We start from the raw sequence: 15,495 nt of genomic DNA on the forward strand, positions 1-15,495 counted from the left end.
TTATTTCATACCAGAAAGAACTAGCTGTGACACATCAAAAATTATATATGTGTACCTTTGGACAACCTCAGACTCTTTCTTCATAGCACATGAAATCTACCTACTTTTGATACAATAATTATTATTATAGTAAGGTATAACACAAATTGTAAGCACATCTAATTATGTCAAATTGAAAAAGGAGTACTTTTAAAGTGCAGTAAAAATACTTTTGATTTGAAATCCAGTCTTGTTATGATAACGCAACTCACAGTTGCATATCATAACTTAAACTACACAATTTTTTTTGTTATTTTTAGACAAGCAAATCCAGTAGCTTACTTCAAAGTGGGTGCACAAAACCTTGAAGGTTTAGACTTCTTTTTAGGAAACTTGCATTGGCTTTCACTTCCAAATGTATCAAAAATAAGATTACACAATCAATTCTGAAATGCATTTGGAACAAATGCTGTTAGACCATTGTGGGACTCACGCTGTCACTTTCATTTGTTCTGCTGAGGATCCTGCTGTAACAGCTGCATTTTAAACAAGCTACAAATTGAATGAAATGCAAGCTGCTAGTCTAGCAAAAGATGTATTATGAATGTCAATTCATGACAAAGCAAAAGCATTGAAAAATGGCTTATTCACACCAAGTGTTAGTGAGTATGAAATCAAATAATGCAAAATACTCTTAGAAAGTCATGTGAAGTCAGATTAACCAATCTTTTTAGGTGGGACATACTGTAGGATGAAAAACCATTGTCTTTCTTTTTCAATTCGCTATGTAAAATCTTCATGCATTTTTGTGCTCTAAAATAAAAATAAGGGGAATATATCCCATGGTCTGGTAAAATGATTACTGATCTGGTGTGGATTTCCCTGTGAGTTAACTTTTTTCAAAGGGAAAAGTATAATTTTAGACATTCCTACAAGATATCCATTTGTCAATGGATATGTTTATTGTAACAAGGAAAACACTTAGTTGTGTTCTAAATTAAAAATAATTATTAAACTGTAAGGAGGGGTATAGCAACTTTTTGTGCAACAAGTTTGCTTGCCACAGGAAAGAATATGAGATATTATCTTTTATTTCTCCTGTTGATTTACCACAAGCATATGATGATTTGTAAAGCTTATCCTCTGCTTGTAAATTTATACTCAGTGTTTTGTACAGGGTACATTTAGCATTCCGTTAATGTCTTCTATCAGGAAACAAAACAATGCCGATTTCTAAAATGTCCATGTGCCCAATTGTAGAGTATGTACAGTAGTCATAATTCACAGATGATGAAACTGTTTTTTTGGTAAGCAATGCAAAAACCTTGACAGAACACATACTGTAGATAAAGAACACAAGTTGCTAACTGAAATGCTGAAAATAAAGGAAGTAGTCTCTTCTGATAACTTAGTCTTCAGATGAAAAGATTTCAGTTTCAGTTATTGGTTAGTGGCTTACTCAGTTTCTGTCATTAGTTTGAGTTGTAATTTACTGTTTCCATTTTCTTCTTTCGAAATATGAGTACAAAATATCATGTCATTCATTGTTCACGTTATTTTTAAGTAGTCTTGCTTTATGCTAGTTTCAATTACACAGCATACTGTATATCAAAGGCAGGTAGCCAAGAAGAGTGCTTTTATCCTCATTTACATCATGATAATGCAATATTTAATTTACTAAATGTGCTTAATGTTAAATTATATATGATTCCTTTACAGTTAAGAATATTGGCTTTTTACATAAATTTTACTGTATATGGAGCAGTGCCAACACACCACACTTTGTAGAACCAAATTTAAAAGTAATAAAAGGAACTCAGAAATCCAACTCCTTGTATATAAAACAAGGGTATATAAACATACAGTATATAACACATTATATAATACTTTCTTCTTATTCTCCAAATTGGCTTAAAGCTAATTGAGTTTGAATTTTAATAGCATTACTGTTTAATAGCATTTATGTTAACAATATGCAACATATTATTTTTAGTTGCAAAGTTACCAAAAGTATTACAGTACAGTACAGTATATACAATATGTTAATTCATATGGCATAATGTATGAATGTACAGTAGTAAATTAATGATGACAATTAGTTTTAATACATAATAAAATATTTTCAATTATCAATTTAATAAACAATGATGTTTAAAATGTTTCCATATACTGTTACTGATTGGCCATATACAAAATGCCACTTAGTGAACAAAATATATATTTATTAGAACCCAAAGAAATGTCATTGTTTATAAAGAAAAGTATTGTTTTGTGTATTTTTTATTTCCATGTGACTTTTAGATCAGGATTCAAATTTAAATTGCATCCAAATATTAATTAATGTGCTCGAACATGGTTTGAACACAAATTATGGAAATATGCTCTTATAAGTTACTAGCTACTCTTTAAACAGTGTCTTTGCATTCAATTTAGAATAAATTATTAAAGAAATGTCTTTTAACCCTGAATTGGTCTCTGCAAATGGAAGTATTTATTGTTTCAGTTAAAAGTGAAACTTTTGTGTGTTTCCAGTTTAAACTAATATTTCTTAATTGCTAACCTAAGGCTTTGTGAAATCTGCATTACAGCATTATATATTTGTTTGCTATTGTGCAGTGCTTGCTGCTTCAAATAAATCAATATCGGGAGGCCAATGTTAAAATACAAAACTAATATAATAATTATTTTCCTATCTGCAATGTATGAAAAAAGCTTTTGTGTTTTTTACACTATATTTTTAGTATGTGCTTTTTACATTCTTGTTTATTTCTTTTTTGGTTACAATAAAAGCCTAATGGAGTTTTCCCAGAAGAAAGAATGTTTATATACTGTATATATGCTGTATACAGTACATGTTGTTAAATGTTAAATTACTTTGTTGTAATGTTATTAAAGAGCTTTTTTAAAAATAGAGTAATCTTTTTTTTAAAAAACAGAATGTGGCACTTAAGGAACTTAAGTATGGTTGAAAACAAAAGAAATCCAAGAGGTCCACTTTGTCTGTCCAGTGCACATCTATTGATCTGCTCTGTTCAGTCTGTTCTTTCAAATACACATCCTCCACATGATGAAGTCAATCAACTAAAATGCCTGCTTTTGTTTGTCAGATTTTTTTGCTAATGGCAAGAGGAACCATGTTCTCTAATAAAGAAGAGGATAAAGCTCAAATTTGATTTGATGGATTTACACCTTGGTCACTAACTTTAATGTTTCCTTCAATTAAGTCTTGCACTTTGCAGTTATGTTTATTTGGGAGGTCTGACAGTTCTAGACATTTCCCAAAGCTTCAATCAAAAAGGGTTATGAGTTTTCACCCACACTGAATGACAATGCAGTAAATATTGTGTAAATAGCATTCTGTAGTCTGATATAAAAAAAACAGTAAAAATAACCAGACAGAGACCCCTGAAGGATACAAAGACATAGACTGAGCCCTATGATTGAGACATTGCCAGTCTTTGAGTTTGACTTGAAGATCCCAAGTTGTTTTGCACATCTGATAGCTATATTTGTGATAAATTCCAAGAACAGGTTTGCTTATCTGTCTTATTTTTCTGTAAATAGAAGTGACTTAATCTTAGAAGATCTTATGCCCTGTCTTGCAGGTCTCTTTACTGACTGTTCTGTGTGAACCTCAAACCAAAATATTAACTTAGAAATAACTTTACATGCAATTGCAACAAAAAAAATACATTATTCAAAGAAATGTAGCTCTTTATTAAATAAAGCAAGCATTTTGTATATTATATGTAATTGCAAATCCATGCCATACCAATAAAAGTGGGTTGCTATTTTATTTAAAGCAAGTTTTAGATTAATGTTCTTCCAAATCATACTATTGAATTATATAAAATAAACAATTGAATTATATAAAATTGGAAACAGTTGTTCAGGCCTATAGTGCATTTGCAAAGGAATTTGAAGTATCCATAGACTTTTGAACTGCTTGAGACTGTGGATGAGATGAATCATAGAAATCTGCACATGGACATGCACTGTACCTTAAACTAATCATTGTCTCTTATCTTGCTTAATACAACTGACCAGTTTCTCACTTCCAGCTGATATCTAAGCATTGCAATTTGAATTATTAATTCCTTTCAAGCACCTGCAGATTTGTACTGTTGCAGTGTTACACAAATTTAAAAACCATTTAAGAGATAATTATACCTTGATTTCCTAGCATCCTTAAGGATCCAAATTGCAAAAATGTCATATGCTGTAAAATGCTTTCTTATTTGTTGTTTGAATCTGAGGTGTGTGTTCTGGACAAACTGGGAATTAAGGACAACAAGGTTTCCTTAGCTTTTTTGCAGAGATAGCACTACAAAAAGCATGTACATGCAGAATCAAATAAATAAAAATAAATTGTTTTTTTATCTGTCTTTGTCACTTTACTGTATTTTACCACATCCTTCCACAGGCAATGTTATGTAAAATGTGCTCCCGTCTTTTTTTTACGTAAAAGCCATTAGTAATGGAGTATATTATTAATAAGAGGTTTTTTGCTGCAGTGGTTCCTCCATAATGGATGTGGTCACTTTTTAAATGCTGTAACATACTGTGTGGGATACACAGAGCTATTGTACAGTATAGATTATATAAGCCTTGAAACCAAATGGTAAGTGCCAAAAAGATATAGATCTATAAAATATTAAATAATCGTCCCACACACAAAAGAACAGCCAAGTGTTCAAAGAGATGTGTGGTATGAGATATTCCAAAAGAGCAAAATAATGGAACCATGAAAAGCAGTTCAACAATAACTGGTCATTCAACAAATGTTCCACACAAAAGCTTAATCATAATGTAAAAAATACCGTTGTTAGTTGTCATAAAAGTTAAATCTGGCCCAAAAAAGAACACAATGCCGAGTATTGCTGTTTGAGCTGCAAAATGTTTCTTCTCTTAAATATGAACACTGGAAAAATGGATGATAAATTAGAACAGTAGAGTAGAACATTTTGCTCAGCAATAAAATCAAATATAGTACAGTCTCATAATATCTGTGTGTTTTGCACTTTTAAAAGCTTTTTTTATGGAAAGGACTAAAAATGCATACATTCTATCCAAAAATAGTAATGTCACAATCAGTTCATAAAATTCCCGTGCAATAAAAGGAACACATTTAACAAAATGATTCTTCTCCATGACTTTACCATTTACAGTTTAATAACTCCTTTTAATGTCCTTTTTTGTGAAAATATGTTCAGAGCAGCAACAAGAGGAATGCATGGTTGATGGTATCAATAAGAGCTTATAAAAGCAAAGAAAACAGTTGTGGATATGATTGAACCAAAGCATTACTGGAGTGGATCCAAAAAAAAGAAAAAACATTAGTTGACTAAATTAAGTAAAAATATTTTGTAGAGAGAGCTGGATGAGAATCACTGAAAATAAAGATCTGCATTGAAATCCTCATTAGCTGGTCTTTGGGGATGTCTTTAAGGCAGCCAGGTCTACCTTATATTCTAGTCTTGTTGAGAACAGTCACTGTAATCTAACAGTTCTTTTCAGCAATATCCATAAAATCTGTTCAAATCAGTTTATTGGTCTGCTTTTAGTCCTCACTAATGAGTAATGTATTACACGCAAGTAATTATTTTAAAACAAAAGGGTGTTTTTTAACAGAGGAGGTCATATTTTAATCCTGCACTTTCCCTGTCTTACATACTGTATACTGTAAATACTTGCTGGCTGCCCACAACTTAGCGTGTATTTTGTTTTTCTAGCAACCCTCCTTCCACACCAATTACACCCTTGCAGCAGCCTTCCAGGTTCATTCCTTTTGCAAAAGCTGTCATTTCCTGTCAGATGAGTGAATTCCAAAGTGTGCTTTGCTTATATTTATTGGCTTGTTTCATCATATTTAGAATTTGAGTAAATTATTAAACAGATACTATTAACAGCCAGTTACAGGCCTCACCTCCTGCAATCATCATTTATTGGTATTAGTAGCTAAAATACGATCTACAACCTGAACCTGAACCATATTAATACTCTAGCTTCCCAGCTCTTTATCTACTGTATTTGTTACTAACAAGTCCCCTGAAGATTGGTCTTCAACATTAGGCTTACTGTAGTCTGCTAATAGTCTGCTGCCTTCTCACCTGTGCTACAAAAATCTGCAGAAGTACATACAAAATACTGTGGTATTACTAATTTAATTGCAATCTCATCTCTCATATGATGAGCTGTTCAATCCTATTGGGACAGGGTTTCAACAGAGTCACAGTACTGAAACATTGCTAAATATTTAATGATTTACTGATTGTGGGTCAATTAATATCCTTCTTTTTCTGATGTTGTTCCACTTTTTGATGTTCCACAGGGTTCTGTGGTAGGACCTTTAATCTTTGGTATTTATAGACCTGGATTATATTGCAATGCTGATAAAATTCATATCTCCTTGCAGAACAAATCAAATATGACTTCTATTCTTTTTAGGTGTCCATCTGAAACTAAGATTAATGCAATATGCTGAGCAGTTGCAAGATTAACATTATGCTCTGAACAGAAGCTTTGACTTGAGTCTTAACTTTAGTGTTGCTGTAATCAAACCTGCAATGGATATTCCAAACCTTGCCATTATTTATGATCCTGTACTTTCATTTGAAGCACAATTAGAAGTCTGGAAGTGCATATTTCTTCACCTGAATGACATTGCATACTCTGATATTTTCAAAGGTTCCAATTTGGTTCAGTTTAATCAAAATTTAAAAGCCCATGTACTGGGCAAAAATATGCCATGCCGACTCAGGATTATAACCTGTTGAGTATAAATTTTGTTTGAACAATATCAAAAATATTTAGAACATATTAGGACTAGATGATCCTTAACACTAGTGCAATACTGTGATGAAGCTTTGTTTATGTGCTTTCCTAACAGAAACTGAAGAGGACAGGCTAACTACAGTATATATTACAATTTTAGAGCAGAGAGATGTGTCCGCTTTTACACACGTTGAGTCTATTATAGAAAAATAGAAATAGAGATATTCCATCTCTAAAAAGGATATAATTTAATATTTGGCATGGAATTAACCTTTACTTGTTCCTTGATCACTGTTTTTTCCTGACCAAGTGTTATTTTTTTTTGTGAAGTTGATTTTTCTCTTTTGAGACTAGCATTGTCTTCTCAAAATAGTTGACGTACAGGTGTTGGCTCAACTGTTCCAGCTGTACCTGTACTTCATGCTGTCTCTCTTCCCCACACTGAAGTCCCTCAACCATTCATTTTCTAGTGTCCAGCAATACTAAAACTTCCCGTACTGCACAGGATGAATAAGGACTGATAAACATGCTCTTGAAATATGCCTACCTGTCATTAATCTTTTGACATTGAACAATCTGCAAAGCTATATAGCGGAGTGACAAATCTCACACTGATGTTAATGATATCTTTTTCAGACATATCATTTGCAGGGGGTTCCCCTGATGTGTTTTGTAGTTTGCAGTGCTGTGGGGAGGATTGAGAAACCCCCATATGACACCTCTGTTTGGCATCCAATTTTGCCTCCTGACTAAAACTATATCATTCTAGCCCACCTTGTCACCCTGGGCTTTGAGTTAGGTCTTTTATTGATCAAACATCCAAAAGTCTTGAATTGTTACTGTAGATGTTACTGTACTATATATTTAATATAAAGTTTCTGCCACAATTTGCAAAATATTAGCAATATAAATTGTTTCTACTAAGTATTTTAGGTGGACAATGAGAGGTAAGGAGGTTTTATCACTATCCATTCTGCATGGGTGTCAGTCCTTCTCCTGAAACATATTGTAACGCTTACGGCCGACAGGTACTGTGTAAGAGCCGGCGTACCAGAGCAGGTGACGTCACCGCCCTTCCCTGTGATAGCAGGACTACAGCTACTGGGCTGTGGAGAGATCTCTCTTTAGCTCACGGGGCTAGGTCGCTGCAGAGAGAAGTCCCGGGTTCAAGCCCCGGACGGTGTGGGGCCGACCTGATGCGGCAAGGGCGCCCGCCTGAGCCCCCGTTGCGTTACATTGGTGTCAGAAGCGGGGTGGGATAGCCCTTCGCCGGCGACGGCGATTTAAGCGGGGGAGAGTGTAACGCTTACGGCCGACAGGTACTGTGTAAGAGCCGGCGTACCAGAGCAGGTGACGTCACCGCCCTTCCCTGTGATAGCAGGACTACAGCTACTGGGCTGTGGAGAGATCTCTCTTTAGCTCACGGGGCTAGGTCGCTGCAGAGAGACGCGGAAGTCCCGGGTTCGAGTCCCGGACGGTGTGGGGCCGACCTGATGCGGCAAGGGCGCCCGCCTGAGCCCCCGTTGCGTTACAATATACAGGTACAGTAAATTCACTAGAAAAAACAAGGCTTTACAGTATATCTCGGAAACGAAAGCAGAACAAACGCTACTTTCAACGGCACATACAAGCACAAATGTAGCTCTAACGAATGAGGTGGTTTAATCGTTTGTGCTGTCTGTAGGGTGGCCAACTTCACTGAGCTTTTCTGTACTTACAATATTGTTTTGGTGAGGTCAGCTTTTGTGGTTTTTATTAACTAAATCTATATTGCCGTTCAGGTTTAAGAACTATTGAATGCATCCTTGTTGTAAGAACGTTGAAAGAATCCTTTCTGGACTTTCATCATTTCCTCAATAGCAGAGTTTGCAGATACATGTATTCATTTTAACAAACACAAACATTTTATATTTTAATGAGAGTAAAATGGGTACCAGAGTTTTTAAATTGTCCAGGATATGATTTTAGTTTCAGTTTTATCAGATCAGAGAATTTTGTTGAAAAGGGCTTATCATAATGATTGTAACTGCTTCTCTGGGATGTTTTCTGACATTTCTTGATGTATTTGCCTTTTCATCTTGAGTGTAATTTTTCCTGGTCTTGCACTTCTAGAAAGATGTCTTATTACATCTTTCATATTTTGTTTGAACCTCTTCCAGATAGGAGTAGTGTAAATCGACAGTGGAGAGGATGTGTCACACACTTCATAATGCTGTTAGCCATTTTTAGAACCATGTGTTTGTTTAGTGTATTTGGGTTAATTTACCCCAGTGATTTTACTTCTTATGCTAAGTTTACTAAAACCTTTTGTTTCCAAAAGATTTAGCTCCAAAAAAAGTTCATCACGGTACTTAGTAAAATTATTTAATTGATTGATAATATTCTGGGTTCTAAACTGTTGAGGACCATGTCATTAGCTAATTTAATAGGATGTATATCTGCGTTTTTGCTCTTACGATAATTAGTATACTGTATAAAACGTACAATATGGAGCACCAGAGACATCCCTGTGGTGATCCAATAGAAGCGCAACGTACATTAGATAACCATGTCCCCACTTTGGCTTTTTGAGTCTCTTTGAGACTGTTTATTAAGAAATTTAGAACCCAAAAGTTAACTTTTATTTAAAAATTGTTGAGAGTTTGTGTACTAGTAAGAGTGGTTGGATTGGAAGCAGAGGAAATTGACAAACAAAAATATAACAAATGGACTTTGGCTGGCCAAGATACTGATAGACCCTGTTTAACAATGTGAGTATTGCATCATCTGCAACCACTCCAGGTATGCAAACAACAGCGGGCCAATGAGGTCCTGTGTGTCTTTGTAAAGTGTTGCTTCATTATCCTCTCAACATTTCTGAGCTTCTCTCTCCCACTATCAATCTGAGTATCTCTCTCTGACAGTACTGCAGGTATGTACAGTAAATACCCAAGAGACCTGACTGTGACAGAATAAAATTAAATTATTTGACTTAGAAAGAAAAATAGCATTTTCTAAATTAAATTTGTTGACAGGTGTTACCAGAACCCTGGTATTAATGCCACATAATTGTTGTATAGGAGGCTTGACAGAGCAGTGAAAAGGAATACTGCAGAATCTAATCAGTGAATCTGAATCTAATGCACCACAACATCAGATCTAAAACATTTTAGAAACGTAGAAATTAGAAATTGTTAGGCATAAGCTATATTATTATTATCATTATTATTATTATTATTTCCTTACAAACAAAAGTAGCAAAATATTTCCTGTAATATTTTCTTTTAAGATAGTCAGTATTTTGTCTTCTCAATTACTTAGGCTGTTTACTCACTTCTTAGCTATATTTTCAGGAAAATATCCAGGTGACCTTATTGATGGTCATATACAGTAACAAATAGATCTCAACAACTAATTTTTAATAAAGATTGCAAAGAATCTACTTCAAAAATATGTCTGACTTGCTCTTTGTATACACATAAAGTCTATATACTGTATAAATAATATCTATTTTTTTCTGGCCTAAATTTACACAATTTTAATTTTCATTCATGTCCTCAGAACATTGACAGTTGGTCTTGAAGTAGTCCTCTGGGATTACTTTGCCTTTCAGAATCTGTATAATCTCCCCGCAGAGTGCGATATTCAATATAAAGATATTCAATATCCATTTCTGTCATTCCTTAGAGAGGCCAAGAAACATATTTGTATTAGTTGAACAGAATCCAGATCAGCAATGTCATATCTGTACCATGGCAACTGTTCAAAGTTCTATTACTATACATAATACAATATAATCTAAACTTCCTTTGATTTACAATTTTCACTCTTTCCTTAATACCCTAATATCTTGTTACCCTTTTTTACAATTTTCAGAGATTGTCTGGGTGACAATAGGCATAAACACTTAAAAGCTTTTCAATTTGTCAAGATCAATGTTTCCTATCTTCCTTGCTACCTGCAGGCACTACTCTGTAGTTGTCTTCAGTGAATTTCACTTGTCAGGTATCGGGCCAGTCCTGAATGACAAATGTATCATTTTGTAACCCCCTTTGCTGCTTCTACAGTGATTGCTGTTGCCTTTAGTTTTGTGTCATCTTTTTTAACTTCTATTTGTTTATAGATTTATTTCTGTTTATCCATGAAGTGGCAGGGATTGACAAGATGGCAATCATTCTGTCATCATTACTTTCGATGTTTGACTTGTTTAAATTAACTTTACAGTCATAAAACCTGTAAGTATGTCTTGTTTTGATAGATTTTCACTTTAATAGCAAGTAGAGCATACTTTCGAACATACTCACGGAATAGTTTTTCTCTTCATTGCTTCAAAACATACCTTTGAAAATTAATTTGGTTATAATAACTGATTATTTCTAACCTTACATGATTACACTACACCACCATAATAATTTAAAGCAATCTGAATAATTTCATTTGTCATTCCTCACAGTAGGAGAAATTACGAAAATACTTACACATGAGTAAATAACAATTATATAATATGGCATGAGTTGCAATGATATTAACTCCATTTATGTATTCTCAAAATATTATTTGGAGTATGAACAAGTGAGAAGTAATGTCAGAAGTAATAACATCTTAAATGTGGCTATGGTCTTCTTGTTTGCAGGAAGGTACTACTGTATGTTCTTAAAGTACCCTGCAGTAAAAATGAACACCTCTTATAGATCACTCATTTAACACAAATTGTAACTATCAGATAATTACCTATAAACAAAATCTAAGTTACAACCTGCATAATTCAAGGGCTTATTAATTGAATACAGTAGTTCTTATTTCAATATATGTGATGTTGTACTGATAAATGTGAGGTATCGGTTAGAAAATGCTTTTAGCACACAGGCTAGTGGCAAAATGAAGAAAGGGTACTGTATATAAAGATACTATTGATTAACATAACAATAACCAATGTTTTTCCTTAGAGAAAAATAGATGTGTTTTAACAAATATACTGTAGTGTTTGCGTGCATAGTTGGACAATCATTAATGCAGATACTGGGGTTGCATGAATTGTGTGGGTGCTTGTTTGCAGAAATAAAAGCTTTGTCTCAGAGGGTGGATTTTTTTGCACGTCTTTCATGTGATTAGAGTAAGGGGATTCAAAACAGACTTCAGTTTAAGAAATGTATTAGTTTACTGATACTGAAGTTTTAATTCTATGAGTTCTGAATCTGTAGAGCTAGACTACAAGTTTGAACCTGTATTTTAAAGATCCAGTTTGTATTCACAGATTTTTTAAAGGTTATATATTAAATTTGGTTGACTGATATTTTTAGAATATTTGTTTTACACAATCAAGACTGCTTCTATGTACAGTAGAGATATAAAAATTCCCTGATGATATGGGTTTTTGCGAGAGCTAACCTATTCAAACTTCACCAATCAAAAATGCCCTTATGCCACAGAGATACTGTGCTGTACTTTGCTTAAGGTGATTTTTTAAATCTGTCTTTATTTTTTTATTTGGTTTCCTAAAAAAACTTAGAAGTTATATTAAATACCCCAGGCAGTAATAAAGAATGATTAACTTGTCTTACCTGTGTGGACACCATTCATCAAGACTGCCTTTCTGGAAATGTTTTTTTCTGAATTGCTTGTTCTCTGCCCAAAAACAGCAGCCGTGTCAGAAAATATACTGAGCACTTCATACAAGGTTTGCTGATATCAAATGCAAGCCTGAATTAATGGTGCTTTTCCTACAAAGACATTGAAATATTTTTTTGGAAAACTATGTTTATTTCTGGAAGCAGTTTCATTTTATAATTTGGCTGGAAAAAGCCCTAAATTATTTTACCACCTCAAAGCACTAAGATGAAGGCTTTGCTGAAGAATGGTGTTACAGCTCTCCTGGATCTATAAGAACATTAAAAGGTAACAAATGAGAGGAAGCCATTAAATTAAATTTAGAGATTTTCCTGTAAAATTCCCAGAAGGTAGGATGAAGCTGGATTTCTATCAATTACTAGTGTTCTTTGAATAACAGTAATGATTCATTGTAATTTGGATATAACTCACTCAAGCTGCAAGATTTCTAAAAAAATAGATGCATATGAAATGACTGCATAAATTTTACAGTTTCCCATTAAATGTCTGAAGACCTGTTCTTTCAGCGCTGCGTGGTGCATTTCTTATCCAGAACAAATGATGTTACTTAAAGCCTGTTGCCTGTTAGTTGGCATTAATTAAGAGTGAGATTTGTCTTGAGACTAAGTTACAAAAAGGTAGAAAAAAATCACACTCTGTTTCACAGCAGACAATTTTCTGTTTTTAAGGTATTACTAAGGTTTAAGAAAAATAAAAAAAAAACATTCTATTTTAAATTCACAGAACTAACCATTCTTAGACCAGATGTGCTTTTTCTCAATGGTCTGCTTTTTAACACATTTTTAATCATATGATTGAAAATCCAAAATGAGACACAACTTTCATGTTATTTCACCTGTTTGATAACAACAACGTGTTATGGATCTGTCTACCAAGACATTTTGCATTTATTAATTAAATATTTTGATATTCTGGTGCACATACAGTACAGTACATTTTATTCAAAAGCTTATTCATGCAATTCAGGGTTGTGGGGGAGCCAGATCCTATCCCAGCAAGCGACTGGTGTATGGTGGGATACACACTAGATGGGACACCATGGTACATACAGACACACACACAGACTCAAAAGAGGTCCAAATTTTACAGAAGGCATTTAACCTACCAGTTTGTCATTGGACTGTGGGAGGAAAGTATCAGGCCCTCCTAACATGAGGAGAACATACAGATAGCACCCCAGAGCTGGGTATTCAACCTAGGGCCCTCGGCACTGCGATTCAGCAATGCTAACCAGTGTGCCACTGTGCCACCCAAAATACCCTATCATTTGATCCTAAAAACTGACATGCACCCAGCCTGTAATTTACCTACAGGGTTAATAGATGAGTTTAAAGGCTACTAGCTTTTACAGATGCATTTCTAAGGCAGCAGCACAACTTTTCTCTGACACTTTAGGAGTTTGTCCTCAATCTTCTCTAAATGCTTAGCCTCCTGCATAATCCTTAGCATTTTTAGGGATTTCTGCATTACCCACAACACCAAAATAACCAAAATAAAGTACAATGCTATGATGAGAAGCTAAAGTGAAGGGTTAACTATCACCTTGAAGAGAAATTGAATACATTTCTGGAGCTGCAAAATGAAATTTTCATGCTTACTAGTGTGCCGGTGAACAGCATTAGAAGTCATTGGGAAATCATGCATACTGTACAAGGATATGGACAGCTGTTAAATCTCAGTGTCTTGATTATAGCTATTCTGAAGCACATTGCCTGGAATAGATCCAGCTTCTACAGATCTGTACTCCAGTAAACTACAAAAATGTTATATTTTGATATTGATATTTTTAGAAATTACCTTAAATACTAAAAACAGTACATCAACAAACAGAAATACATCAATAACATAGCCACTATCTGCTTCATTGATTGCATACCTCTGTAAAGAAAATATTGTCATTATGAGGTTATTTTAATGCAAGCAAAATCTGAAATAACATGAAAGGGTACGGTGCTAATTTTTTGAGTTACTATAGAATGACATGTTTCTCTACAATTTATACTGTGTCTTTGCAGGGTGTTGTGTGTAAAACAAACAAGCAATTGTTAGTCATTGAAGATGTCTTAAATACACAATTAATGTAATTAATGAAATTTAGGATAATATTCACAAAAGATCACTTAAGAGACCATTTAAATTTCAAACACAACTTTAGAAAACAAAAGGAAAATATGGGTATTGGTTAATCACTACTGGGAAGTGACCCAGAAACTCTATGTTTGTACTGAAGTACAAAGCAGCATCGCCTAGGGAACATATAAAATTTACTAATTAGGTCTGGAACAAGTCGTACATGTTTAGAGAATATTTTTTAAATGGAATCCCTTGTGAATTATTTATCATTTCAGGCAAGGCAGGAAAATGATGTAAATATTTATTTTTTGATAAGCTTATGGGAAATTCTGTGATCTCTGTGAGGTTCTTTCGCATAAATTACCAAACTTTCCCTCACCTCTCTATTATAAACCTGCAGGATAAACAAATTCTGTCAGATTGGTGTAACAAATCTATCTCACAATGCCCTTAGATATGTCAACTTCAAAATCATCCTCCACACTGTTCCAACTCAAAGCTAATTATTTTTGACAACTTGTGACTTATGGACACTTGTCTTGTAAATAATGTCACATTATCACTACAAAGCCTCAAACTTTAAATGTTTCTAAGGCCTGAAAATATAGCTGTAATTTAGTTTTACTAATTTTTTTTCTAACAAAAATATAGTCCATTCCAACACATTTGAGTTTATTTTTGCAAAGTGTGTTACAGATAATATACAGTATGGTGTTTAATCATACCAAGGGCACAAGAAGTGCTTTAAATAACATCAGCTCAGAGGCTCATCTGCGTTCTGCCTGTTTACAATATTGGCTGAAGTGTTACAGCAGAACCCCTCAGAAACCTCTTATCAACAGTACCATAGCATTGGTGTTTCACAGCTATAAATGTTTTCTCTGAAAAGGATGTTAACAAGCAAGTATTTGTTTGCAGTGCTTGATGTAGAACATACAAAAAGCACACTTAAAAGCACACAAAGGACTAGAAAATATTCCCAATAATACTAGAATTTAATAATTTGAGGGACTTGAAAAGGGGTGCTGCATACTGCAAGTCTGATACCCAACCATACAGAAT

Source organism: Atractosteus spatula, chromosome 2, assembly GCF_055471065.1.
Source record: "Atractosteus spatula isolate fAtrSpa1 chromosome 2, fAtrSpa1.hap1, whole genome shotgun sequence".
Classification (NCBI taxonomy): domain Eukaryota; kingdom Metazoa; phylum Chordata; class Actinopteri; order Semionotiformes; family Lepisosteidae; genus Atractosteus; species Atractosteus spatula.